The 14,548-nt window shown below is 33.5% G+C and overlaps 1 protein-coding gene and 1 long non-coding RNA gene across 45 annotated transcripts in view; one reads left to right on the forward strand and one right to left on the reverse strand.

The window, feature by feature from the left end:
* Positions 1–14,548, forward strand: part of LOC125659436 (leucine-rich repeat-containing protein 15-like) — a 615,079-nt gene that overhangs the window by 539,711 nt on the left and 60,820 nt on the right. The gene's annotated exons all lie outside the window — the stretch shown is intronic.
* On the reverse strand, positions 3,296–6,513 carry LOC130050123 (uncharacterized). The gene is made up of 3 exons (XR_008798527.1): positions 6,328–6,513; positions 4,122–4,303; positions 3,296–3,805 (listed from the first exon to the last, which is right to left on the reverse strand). It is a non-coding gene; the product is annotated as an uncharacterized LOC130050123 (long non-coding RNA).

Raw genomic sequence — 14,548 nt, forward strand, 5'->3', positions numbered from 1 at the left:
AAGCATTCAATATATCAAGCTATAGGACCCAGGGCGGGTTTTACCGGTCGCCAGGGAATGCTTACTCCTCCTAGACACCTGGTCCCACCGATCGTATATCCAGGGGTTCATCTTTGCCCAACTCTCTATTTTGTATTCCTTAAAGAGTTATGAGATTCACCACTGTTCGTTATCTTCACCTTCCATATCATTGATGGAAAAGTGAAGATAACGAGTAATGTTCCATCTTATATATGGCCCAACTATCTATTTTGTATTGCTTATAGGAGTTATGAGATTGATCACTGTTCGTTATCTTCACCTTGCATATACATCTATGTGTCCTTTTGTCAGAGTACGATTTAAATTAAAAGATTTGATGAAATAGATGCATACAAATATATAACGTCGATTTCTTCAATGTGTAACTTATATACCGTCAATCTCTTCAATGCAAGGTGAAGATAACGAACAGTGATCAATCTCATAACTAATACAGACTGGCGGGAATAGGGATCATAAGAAAGCTATGAGATTAGTTCAATATTCAAACGTATTTGAATAGTAAGTATCTAACCGAAATGGGATGATTTCATCCAAAATATTTTACTAAAATTATTTGAATAGTAAGTATCTAACCGAAATAGGATGATTTCATCCAAAATATTTTACTAAAATTATTTGTGGGGTTATGAGTTCACACAGACATTATGTTTCAAAATGAGTACGAGTATGGAAATGAACTTGGGTTCAAATTGACTGGTTACCTAATATGACTACATCAACAACAAAAAATCACTTGAAGCTGTGAGTTTTTTGGGTCATATGTGGGTTCAGAGAATATTGGAAAGTATGTTAGGAAACAAGTATAGTGGAAAAATATGTGAGGATTTTTAACATTAAATTTATGAGTCGGCGATGCAGGAATGCAGTGATATAGGGAATCAACCATGCAACTGTCATTTGAGGGGTGGGACGTAAATCAAAGATAGTTATAAGGGGTTGATCTTAAGCTTTCTGATCTGTCCCAATATCTTCTTAAAGAGCTACAATTCTGCAGCTAGTTCTTTAGAAGATTCTTTAAAGATTTCCCATGTATATATTTCGCATGTAAAACTTTGATCCCCTATTGTGACCCCACCCAATCCCTATGGACCACCACTTTAACAAACTTGAACATGCACTATATCTGAATGTAAAACATTGATCCTCTATTGTGACCTCACTCTAGCCCCGAACACCATGATTTACACAAACTAAGAACCTTTTAAGTGAATTTAGACTTTTCTGGTCCAGTGGTTCTTGAGAAGAAAGTTTTATTTTTAAATGACCCCACCCTGATTTTGCATTCTCATGATAATTTCCCCTTTGAAGGGTGCGTGACCCTTTTTATGATCAAACTTGAATCGCCTTCACCCATGGAAGATGTATATCAAGTTTGATTGAAATTGGCCCAGTAGTTCTTGAAAAGACGATGAAAATGTGAAAAGTTTACAGACAGACGGACAAAAGGCAAAGGTGACCAGAAAAGCTCACTTGAGTTTTCGGCTTAGGTGAGCTAAAAAGTATATAAACATGTTTAAGGACATGAGGGGCGATGTGGCCAAAAATAACTCGTCAATGAATATTTTTTCTTTTTTTCATGAAGCACCATCAGGATGTCCTGTACAATGTGTATAAATTTCATGGCCACTTTCTAGGTATACAAGGGAGATAATAAGCTTTGAATTACCCCCCTTTTCGAAAATTGTGAATTTTACAAGATTATTCCGATTTTCAATTCAAAAAAATAATTTGATGGAATTTTTATCTATATCTTTTAAATTTTTTTTAGAATATATGTAAAATATAAAATATATAATAATAAAATGCTTAAACATAACCATATAATAAGAAATTGGGAAAATTTAAGGATTTGGGGTGGAAATTGGTTCTCAAAAACAGGGTAGTCCAGATACTAAATGAAGCACTGCTCAAAAACTTGTCAATGATTTTTTTTGCAAACACTGCAATTAAAAGCTATTCATATACCCAACTTCCTGTAGAAATATGAAGGGGTGAAGCTAATCTTCATTTTGAGGTAGGCGTCCTTGAAGTTATACATTGATATGTTCACTTGGGGTTAGGCTTGGCGAAATATTTGTTATTAATAACTTTCAAGCTTATATTCTTTTCATGTACACATGTACAACTACTGTTAAAAGTAATGGGGGATGGGACAGTCTCAATTTATTTCCACTACAAAATTAAAAAAAGAAGAAGCTCATTATCAAAGACGGGGGGGGGGGGGGGGGGGGCAGCCTAATTCTTCTTGCCTGTTTTGGAATACATTGTTAGAAACTATATTTGTTTTGAACCTACTGAAATATTTAGAATTTTCATAATTACGGAACAAAAATTGAGTTAATGGAAACAAATTAAATTTTTTTTAAATATACATGTATATCTTAAACATGGCTTCGAACAAAACGTCTAGTCTAGCTCTACACAATACATCTTCTTTCAAACCACGGGTTAACGTCAATATGAGCTACTACTTCCTTTACTAGATCAACAGCATTTCCGCGGCCATGTTAGCTAGTGTCGCTTGACTCGATCGTCTCCATGCTATTTTTCAAGGTATTTATGTATCGCACATGTTGTGACTTTGCACCTTTTTCTTTTTCACATGTCTGCTTCTCGCATAAATTCCGACGTGTGTCATATTTTTTTAATTAGTTATCATTTCCGCAGCAGTGCTTCGTAAAGATAGTAAAAATAATTTGTAATATGACCTAGTTTCAGAGATAAAGCGTACTTATATTTACATGAAAATGCATGCAAAAATTAAACATTCCTAGTATGGACGTTAATATTTGACCAAAAGTAACGATTGTCGTCATAAGGAGGGGGGGGGGGTGTATTTTTCGCAAACAAGGATCGATTATAAAAGCACCTGAATAGTGTGTATGTTTCCCAAGCAAGATTCGGAGAAATGTGTGCCCAGTTCTAGTTTCACACTATTATTGTAAATATCAACAAACGATCATCATCTTACACTTGCACTGAGTCAGTGTTTACAGACGGTTGACTTTCTTTTTGTAAATGCCTAGAGATGCAAATTGCATGTGCATGTAGGAGCGATTTCGGTGAGTTGTAGGCTATACTATCAAAATTATTGTGGCTCATACTATACATATATATAATATATGCAATGTATATATATCAAAAAGAGACTTGTAATCACTATGAAATAAAAGGAAAATTATCATTTGACAAGAATTCAATCAACAGATTTACACAAAACACTTGACAGCGATAGCAAATTACAACAAAATATGATGACATTTTCCCCGCGATGCAACGTCGTGACGTACTTTTTTATTATGACGTCGTATAGTGTGTCTGTACAGTATTGGGATTTTTCTCGGGAAGCTTAACTACGCTGCGTCCGGTTCTAAATTTATAATAAATTTGCAACCATCACGTGATCATCGTCCCGCATATCCTTAATGTTAAGCCTGTTTGTTCTATTGCTAAAGAGCTTCATTGCCAGCATCTACCTTCACTGAGCTTCCATCATCATGAAAGGTGAAGATAACGAACAGCGATCAATCTCAAAACTCCATTTTGATTATCCAGGCCAAATTAATCCTTTCGGAGGGGTTAGGGCTGGGTGTCCTGTTGAGGTCGAAATTTGTTTTTCTATACTTGGTGACCAAGTGGATTGATCCTATCCAATCCTGTAAACTCTATGTCTCGTTTTACTATTTCATTCCATGTCAGCTTTGGTCTATCTGTGATGACCTTAACTGTTGATCATGATACACGACATTATCTGACAAATCTGCAAAAATTATTTAGAAGAGGAATTAATAAAACGTCTTCGTAAAAGGTAGCAATGAATAGCAATAAATGTATAGTTAGATGAAAATCATAATTTCTATTCCTAAAAAATAAGTGTTTATCAGCTGTAAATCTTAATTCACATATCAATTATCATTTTTAAAGATTCAAAGTGATACAGATATCATAAATATTTTATGACAAATATATCATAATTATAGTACCACAATATTTTTGCTGTATTTTAACAGGAGGCTGTCAAAATACAAATCATTAATTATACTCCTAAAGGTGCAAATCAAATCTTGTATATATACCTTTTCTCAAAACATTTTTAATGAGCTGTATTGCACCTGTTGTAGACTCTCTTTCGGACTGGCTCATATTGTTGGGAATATAGGCATCTAGCTCTCCTGGTACCATGCTATTTTTAACGAATATTGTCATTTCTTTGTTATGTCAAAGCCATTTGTTCTCCTTGATGCGAAATTATGTTTGACTGAAATTACAGTGAAAGTTTTTTAAAAACAAAAAATCTAGTAGACATGTACATTCAAGTAATACCTGTTCCCTACCACTTCTAACTGTACCAGTATTTGTTCAAATTCAATGGAACCACTGCACTTCATATACATGTACTATTTAATTTTGTCACAATGCACAGTAATGGAGAGGGTGTTACAACTTACATGTACCAGATAAGACATACATGAATCATCAATATTCTACCTATTTACATCTGCCCTAGAACCTGATTTTCATGCACCCATGTTATGATAGACTGTATTATGGTATGTCTCAAGCTCTTCCATCTGTCTCTTAGCTTTTTCAAAAAATTCAAAATTTTAGTTTATCAATCCTTTTACCCACTAAGGTGATCTAATCAGCAATTAAAAAACTAATTAAGCTTTTGAACATCATATCTAGCAAAGATACTTATGTACACATTTATGTAACTTTACAATAATAGTTATGCCCTGTTCACATGGTGGTTTTACTGCCGGGTTTTTAAGGTCATGATTTTAAAGGCCTGGGCCTTTCCAATGGGAAAAAATAGCGACATTTGATCGAAATTGGGAAAAAAAGTTTCATTCAAAGAAAATAGGGAGATAGTGTAAATTAAGATAGAAAATAGAGACATAGTGCATTAAGGTATCACATCGGTAATTATTTTCACTATAGATTACTAAGGAGGGGAAAAATATTTAAAAATCAGTTACAGAATTGACGCCGAATAACGCAGTCAGACACGTTCTATGTTACCTATCTCGTCTGCCGACACCAGAAAAACGACACCCTACGCGGCATTTTTGAAAATAAATTACCCGGAAACAAGACTACCCTCAAATCCACGTGTTTTTCACATGTGTGTAAACAGCCGGAGTGCACCTCAGGAAGTAGCCTCAGCTACCAACAGAATATAGTTCCTTTGTATACACTTGGTTATTTCTACAAATTACACAAAATGTCCTAATCAGGGGTACAAAAATTAAGAGAAAAGAAGAAGAAGAAATGAGAAAAATCGCGCAAGGAAAAAAAATAGTTCTTTAAATATATAGAACTACAATTGACTAAGTTCATTTTGATTGGACAATTACCGGTGTGATACCTTAAGGTATGATTGGGCTCCTTCTAACTTTCAACATGTTCAATTTGGTTAAAGCTTACCTCATGCAAATAAGCAGAGACCAACAATTAGGTTTACTTAACAGTTTTGAAGCAAACTTGTAATCTGTGGGCCTGTGAAGAAGATTTAAGAATGATTAGGCTACCCTCCTTGCGAATTTCAAAGCAAAAATTGGGGAAAATATCTGATTTTTGGCATTGGGAATGGGACCTTATTCCGACCCCCTACAGACCCTTAAAAAACCCTGACTGCAGATTTTGAATTAAAATTTTCAAACTTTAATGCGCATGAAATAAAATTCATAGAATAGATACAGCCCATACATAATAGCAAATTGGAGTCGCATGCATCATACCCATGATTAGCAATTGATATATTTTTGTACAAAAAACTAATTCTAAAAAACTAATTCAATGTGAAAAAAAGTGAACAAACATTATTCCATGAGAAAATGTCATATATAGATTTGTGCTCACCATAGACACACTGGGTATATACATATGGAAGAAATTGCTTTTAAATAGTTTTGTGTTATTCATTAAAGAAATGAATCATAAAATTGATTTTAAAAAATCATGACAATGTGAGCTTGAAACCTAGCACTAACCACCTTTTCATCTATGAAACTTGAGAAACCCCCTATTCCGTCATCTAAATACAGAACAATTTTGTTACCTTCTTGTCATGCCATTTAAAACCTAAATATTCTTTGTCTAACTCATGCATAACTATGTGATGATACGCACGTTTTAGATCAAATGCAAAAAAGTAATAACCCGATTGAAAAAAATATCTAAACGTACTGGTATCCTCATACATGTACTTGTGTTTGAATTTAAACAAATGTGGATTGACACGCCTGCAGTCAAAAACCAGCCTTTGTTTGAATTTATTACCTGCTACCGCCAACGGGTTTACTGTCCTTGGTATTTTTATTTACTTTCAGAATACAACCTTTCTCTACTATCTTTTTGATTTCTTTGGACACAAACTGCTCATTGTTAACAGCAGATTTGTCGTTCTGCAATACAATATGTCCCGGTGTAGTAACCAAAGGCATCTGATAACCAAAGTTTAAAACGTCAATAACAAAGCTATTTGCTCCTATCGAACGCCATCGACCTACATTTTTCTTAATTTCCATGATTACCATTTTCAAAATTTTCACTTATCTTATTCTTTTTCAATTTTTCTGTGCAATCTTTCCTCCAGTGTCCCCTTTTGTTACAGCAGTAACAGTGCCCCGATCTCCAGATTCCCGTTGTTGTAGAGGTTGACTGTAAATCGTTTTGAGTCCTTGACGTTTCGTTCCACTTTCGCCTGAACCTTGTTAATTTTCTTTTCATCCTTCGAGTCCGATGTGATTGGATTTTTCACATATTCATTGACAACTCTCCACCCTGCCTCAGACGAATCCGTAAGCCTGGTTAATTTTTGTCTATTCTTAACGATATCCAAACCTTCTGCTATTCTCTGTTGAGCTTCTTCCACCTTGTGATCCTGCAGCTCTTTACTTGCGTCCTTGAGTTTATTGTTGACTTGTGCTTGTGCTGCTCTTCGTTTCCCTTTTCTTGAATTTATGCCTGTCAGACAGAACTTCTTCGAATTTTGCTTCATGTTGTTCAGCTATACATTTCTGGTGATTGTTAATACTTTCCTGCACATCTGATAATCTGCTGTACCAAAGTTCTGAAAAACTGCTCAGAGAATTATCATTATTCGCATGCTGTAAAGTTTGGTTGATTTTGTCTTTGAACGGCCTCGGCGTCCATTTCTTTTAACCCGTGCAGAACGGCGACTAGATGTGATTGCATTAACAAAACCTGCTCTTAAAACCCCTTACTAAGCATTTCTATTGGTCAGAACCCTAACACCATTCCATGGATCATGCCACTATACAGGTTCTGTCATTTGAATACAAATAGTGAATACAACATTTTCCCGCTATGTTATCGAAACACAGGAAAATATAAGTATTTTATCTCAAGTGTAATTTAATCATTCGTACTTTCTACATTCTATCGCGTACTTATACGTGATTTGTACATTCTCTCGCGTACTTTTACGTGATTTGTACGTTCTCTTGCCTACTTATACGTGATTCGTACGTTCTCTCGCGTACTTATACGTGATTTGTACGTTCTTTTGCGTAAACATACACAGCAAATCTTTATATGTCTAAGTACATAGCACTTTTTATGTAATTTGTACATTCTCTCACGTAAAAAGTTACTAATTTTATATATGTCTATTGCCTAAGTACATGCATATATTAACTTAATCTATACGTGATTTATGCATTCTGTCTCGCATAAAAATACATATTAATTGTATCTATACGTGAAAGGTACATACTATTGGAAATTAAACGAGAGTTACCTGTAAAGTGTTGTTTGTAATTATACAAAAACTATTGGAAAGGAATAGAAGAATCACATGAGATAACGTCAGTGTATCTAGCCTCAGTGTTTAAGTCTAATTAATAGCCGAAATGTACTTGAACGAAGGGTAGGAAAAAGGTTAGACATGCAATTCATCCATTCCATTCTAGTAATTAATTTGAATTACAATCAAATATCAGCTTACTAAGCCTTACAGGTACATGTCTCGTATAATTTCCAATTCTACTTCATCACTGTACATGCTATTACGTAACCACATGAAATTGTCAAGCTTTAAATGCGTCACAGAATTTAACATTTCTCGAGCCTTGGCGGGAGAAATATTCAAATCCAATAACGAATTTCATAAATTCCATCTGTCATAGGCACGAGTGTAAGATTCGATTTATCACACAAGTATTCTTCAACGCAATATATTCTATTTGTTTATTTCACAACCCGACTGTCACAGAATTGTTTTGCTTTCAATTTGATTGTGACATCGTCGCAACGTCACGGTTTCAAGAAACTTGAAATTATTTTCACATCATATAAGACAAAAAAATCCCATTGGAACAACCCTGTTGACAAAACAAAGTCTTTTACCGCCAATGTTAACAATTTCAAAGGATGACATGTTGTTTTCTTCAGGTGGCGCATGAATGATTAACTTACCTAATTTGCATAATTATGAAACTGTGCTACGGGTTTATATCATTTTTTCGAACCCGTGTCATGAACCTGGGAAACGTACCGTTTTGTGATAATACAAATTAATTGATGATAATATGTCTTGTTCTTAAGTAAATATATACATCATTACATATGAACAGGGTATTTTTAGTTATCAGAACACTTTTATAAAGTCTGTCCCAAGCATGCCAAAGATGACTAGTTAATGCATTGACATGCCGATGTATTCCTCAAATGCGTAACATTTACAAAACTATCCGTGCTCATGAACCGGTAAAACAATTAAATTTAAAAAAAAAAACCTACTTCTTTAAGAAAAGAGTCAATTCTAGATTCTGAATACGAATCAGTCAATTCCAGATTGTTACCGGTCAAGTTTGTTTCAAAGTGCTTAAATCATATCGCATTTAATAAACCGATATTTATCTTCAACTTCGATAAACCCAGGCAAATTTCGTCAAAACCAAATGATTTCATCCAGTCCAGAACAACTGCGACATCCGGAATTTCTGAATATCTAGGAAAAGATGTTTTCTATCAAGCACCTTTAAGAAATCCTTTTAATAGTGCATGCTGTTACATACGACGATGAACAGCATCAACATGAGTCACTCCTTGCTGTATTGACACCATAATATTCAAAATTCAAGACCAGTATCATACAAAATTCTTTATAACTCTAAAACATGATTTACAATTGTGTAAAAGGAATGACTTTCCGGTCCACCACAGAATGTCTTCCATTTACATAGATAACACACATATTATTTTTTCTATTCACGAAGACAACAATATGTCTTTAGTTTCCTCCAATGAGTGTCTACTTTGGATTGATCTCCAGATCTTAAAGAAAGCAATGGGTTAAAAGTTTCCCAATATGTGAATGTTTCGTCATCTCTAGAATGTGGTGGCCAATCTAGCATTGTTAAGGTATCGCATAGCCGGTTTATTTGACAGATATATAATTCCTGCGTTAAAAAGAAAACGGCTATAAGGTACTTGTTGCTTGATCTAACGTCATTTTCTGAAAAACTGATATTATCATACAGAACGGGAGAAAACAAAACAATCTCAATCCAAAGCAAGAAATAGAGAAAGACATATATTGTGAAGGGTTTCAGCTGCAGTATTTATAGTTTTCCTAATTTATGATATTGCATGTACATTAGCATAGCAAATAAATCAATATTTGGACTAATATTAAACATTTCAATGGCTCATTGAAAAACTCGTTTATCAAGCATTAATTTATGTATTTTCTTGTTTGAATATCTTCTTTCCAAAACTGCTTTGTAGTTTTACTTTACCTGAGATATCAGCAGCTATAAGCCAAATATATGCCAGATGTATGCCCATATTCATATTTTCTAACCGTTCTATCGCTCTCTAACGAACAAGTAAATTCTTTTTCTCATATATATTAAAATAAAATTTAGAAATTCGTTTCAAAATTAATGATGATATCTCCCTCATGCATAGCTCTGATCCTTGGACGAATTTGACTCCAGTTCTTTTGGCACTCTAGTTTTCTTTTTAGCTCCTACAAGTTTATTGTTATTTCGAATTTCCTAAATTTCGGCTTGAGCATCAATGAAGAGCCATTATTTCTCGAAATGCGCATCTGGTGCATCAGAATTGGTACCGTATACGTTTTACATTATGACCCCTGGGTCGAGGCCTCTGCTGGTGGACTGTTAGTCTGCGAGGGTCTCTACAGCCCAGTAGATAAGTACTTCGTTACTAGCTTGAAAATACAGATGTATATTAAATTCCTGAGATAAGATTTAGAAATTTATTTCAAAATTAAGGATGATATCTCCCTCATGCATAGCTCTGATCCTTCGACGAATTTGGCTCCAGTTCCTTTGGCACTCTAGTTTTCTTTTTAGCTCCTACAAGTTTATTGTTATTTCTAATTTCCAAAATTATTTTTCGAAATGCACATCTGGTGCATCACAATTAGTATATATATATATGCTACGGTAGTTGTATGTTTAGCTACAAATTTAACGTGCTTATCTTGTCTATCATTCCATGTTGCCAGCAGTGAGGAAAAAACGCGTAGAGGTCTAAGACATTAAGATGATGATTGAGTTGAATCTTTCCATGGTATACCTATTGATGTATTAATTGATTGAAGGTTACACGTTTAGTCTATCAAACTTGCAATGGTTTTGGTTATGAAATCTGGTAACCTCGGTTCATGGGTACTTTAGCACCAACAATGTTCAGTTTCCACTGCTGCAAGTCTTTCCTACTTAGATTTTATCAATGGATTTCATATTGAACCTTTGATTCCAATAAAGTCGAAATTTTTTCATTTTGTAATTGTCTATGAACTGCTCCGGTAGAGCTAACAAACATGATACTTAATTTTTAATGACAATGCTACGACAATGCTACGAATTTCTTCTAAATGAAAACGTTAAAATATCGAACAGTAACCAATCTCATAACTCCTTTAAAAATACAAAATTAAGAGTAAGACAAACAAGTACCCTTCGGCACAACAGAGGTGGGATCAGGAGCCTAGAAGGAATTGTGTACATATAGGAGTTACAATATATTGATCACCTTTTCATATATACAATGGACAACAATGCCAGCCTCTTGTTGTTTAGGTACATTAAAGTATCCAAATGATTCTGAGTTAAGTCTATTTCATGGATAATAACTAGTGTCAAACGAGATAACTGGAAAGTTATTAACGAGGAAACGTAGAATTAGAAAATAAAGAAATACGTCCTCTTAAAGAACAAGGAAGTCCGATTCTAGAATAACCAACGTATATGCACTCAAGTAGGTGGTTAGATTTGCTAAGGGTAAGGTTGCCTATAGATTGGATTAAGTCCTCCATCGATGTTTTTTGTATGTGTTGCAATAGATATATCCAACAAACTCACTATACTACAATGGAAATCGTATAAGTCCCTGTAAAAAGAACTGATGTTAACTGTTTTAACTATTTACAATATTTATTTCAACATCAACAATTATCTTTACATTGCAAGATCCTATGAAATGAAAGGTGAAGACAACGAATAATGATGAATCTCACAACTTCCACAAGCAGGGGTATTTTAAATAGAAAGATTAGATCTTTTCTGCAGTGTTTGATTCAAGCAGATGTCGTATTGGAGAGAGTTTTTCTTCTGATAATTTACATTGAAATCCATTGTGGGGAAGATATTTATGTCATATATAGATATGAAAGGATGCGATAAGATTTAACATTGGATTGATATATCAACTTACACTGTATCAAAAGGCCAGATATTCGGAACACCTCTGACCTAGAAAAATTAAATTAGGCCAAATGATACCCGAATCACATCTTTGTGATATCATTATGATCCTCGTTAGTTTCGTCCTCTGTATTCGATAATTTATTATTTTACACATATGTGTGTGAACATCTTCACTTTGTTACTAGATTATAGAGTAACTTGTCACGGTAAGCTGGAGAGTTCTAAAAATTGCGTTTGTATCTAAAAAAAAAAAAAAAAAAAATATTAGCGCAGTGTCTTCTCTATCCAAAACAACTCATACATTTTCGTTGTGCTTAATATTATTTAGTTAGTTTGAAAATCTGCATTTACGATATTTGTGTTACGGCATACTCAGATTATTATCTGATGAAAGCCTAGAAAGAGTATTTATTTCAATGTCCTAGGGTTAAAACTAATAAGTTGTGAAATAAAATACATACGTAATCAAACTTTTTTTTAAATATTCGAGACATATATAAACAGAATCAAATATTAAATATCAACTTCAGAACATCGCAATTTTCCTTCAACAGCATAATGAAAATTTCACAAAAACTGGTTATAACGCTAAACTAGTATTAATGGTAGTTTTATGACACTGTTTCTTTACAAAATTATACAGTGTTTGTAAAAAAGGAAATATATCGCATAATGGACTTAAGGTATTCCATGTATAATGACAGGATAATGAACAATTTTGAAGGATTTGGATCAACATAAATGTTTATTGTTAAATAATGATGAAAGTGAAGCAGATGAAATTCACATGACTGGTAAATGATTAGAAGCTGACCTTTTTGCACTTAAGACTTTTTGGAAGAGTTGTCTTCCCTTTGTAAAAATAAGAAAAATCTAATTTTCTAAAAATGTGTGTGGTCAATGATTAATTTTATTTCATATTTTCACTAAGAGAAAGTGTTTGTAACTTTCTACCAAGAGATTTGTGTGAAAATATAATTTCGTTCTATAAAATATTGTAATAAAACATGTTTTTCCTATATACTTCAATGTTAAATTCTAGGTGAAATAAATCAAGCAGTAAACAAAATTTTCAAAATTCCTATGGTGGATTATTTTTATTTGATGAACCCTTCAAAATGATACCATGATTACCAAAATTCCACCATCCATTCTTAGATATGAAATATGGTCATTATACAATGAGTACCTTAATAAAGAATTCTATGGAAACATGATTATTGTCCTTGGATTCAATATTTTGAAACATGTCATTGATTTTTCATATATGAATTAAATTTTTGAAATAATTTATATTTTAACAATAACCATTGGAAAAGACTCCAACAAAATTGATGTTGTCATCATGCATAGATCCAAAAAAAAAAATCCCCAAAAAAATCATCGATTTTGCAAAATCGGATGACGCAAAAGAGGTTGGTATTACTTTAAATGATAGAGAGCACTTAAAAGTTTCTTTGAACTACTCAATTCCAGTATTGTGCAGTAGCGACATCAGCAAAAGATAATTTCATTGCACAAGAACCAATTTTGGGGACCCCTCTATAAAACTTTCTACGTCTTTCGAAATTCTCAAGGACTGAGGACTATTGTAATAATCAATGAATTCGTGTTTGCCCTTCTCTTAATTTTGTATTTTTGATAGGATTTATGAAATATGAGATGAACTGTTTTTATTCACACAAGATGAATACTGCAAGTAATAATGAAATAAAGGAAGTTGACGATGGGGAAGCCTAATTCACCCCCTTGTCATAAGCCAAAGTCATCCCCCTTGTCATAAACTTCAGTTGTTAACTTACACATATATTGTAATTCTTCAAGCCTTTGCATGCTAGTCTTTACTTTTCCATTATATAAATCTTTAAATCGATATGGCCATATGTGTCAAAAGAAGGAATGCCGAACAAAATTAGTGATCCTAATTATTCGCGAACAATTAGAGGGCTTTCCACCTACCATGATTAAGAAAAAAATTAAGAATATTCAAGATGATGTAAGAAACTCAAAAAGACCTTGAAAATCAAAAAAAAATAATTCAGGATGACCTTTGACTTTGACCTAATATTGAAGGTCAAAGGTCATCGGTCTTAATGCAAGTGGCCCCATGTCTCTTGCTATATTAATATAAAAGTTATAGGCTTAAATAATGATATTGGATACTTTCAAGGGCAATAACTATGCTTAAGGGTTTTTCTATCCCTTTGATTAATTTTTCTATGCAAGAGGGTTTTACTGTGAATTCATTAGCGAAGGTTTCGTGTCTCTATGACTTTCCGTTAAGCAGGACTAGCGATAACAAGGTTTTTAACGCGAGTCTCCGAAATTCACAAAAGGGTCAAAGTTCAAAGTGCATTTCGAAAAGAAAGAAAAAAGAAGAAAAAACCACACAAATCAATAAAAATAATCAAATTTAAAGTGGAACTCACAATATTTTATTTTGATAAAGCAATCATATTATTATTTTTACAAATTGTGATCTGCACATCGTTAGGAAGTTGGAGCACGGCGTTATACTGACGCACTCAAGATGTAACGAGTTTTAAATGAGGAAATAATTTTATAATTCCATTTAAAGTTAAGAAATACAATATTCTATTATTTATATGATTAAAAGTTCAATTATTTTGTATCTTTAAAATCTTTGTAAATCTACCAGTTGGTAGAAACTGAAAGCACAAGTTATATACCGGGTATGTTGTTACAAGGTGAAGGTCAGTTGATCCGAGTGTGTATTGAATTTGAAGACCAGAACAGAATTATGTAGTGCTTAGCTTCGATATATCCATTTTCTC

The sequence above is a fragment of the Ostrea edulis genome, chromosome 9 (assembly GCF_947568905.1).
Source record: "Ostrea edulis chromosome 9, xbOstEdul1.1, whole genome shotgun sequence".
Lineage (NCBI taxonomy): Eukaryota > Metazoa > Mollusca > Bivalvia > Ostreida > Ostreidae > Ostrea > Ostrea edulis.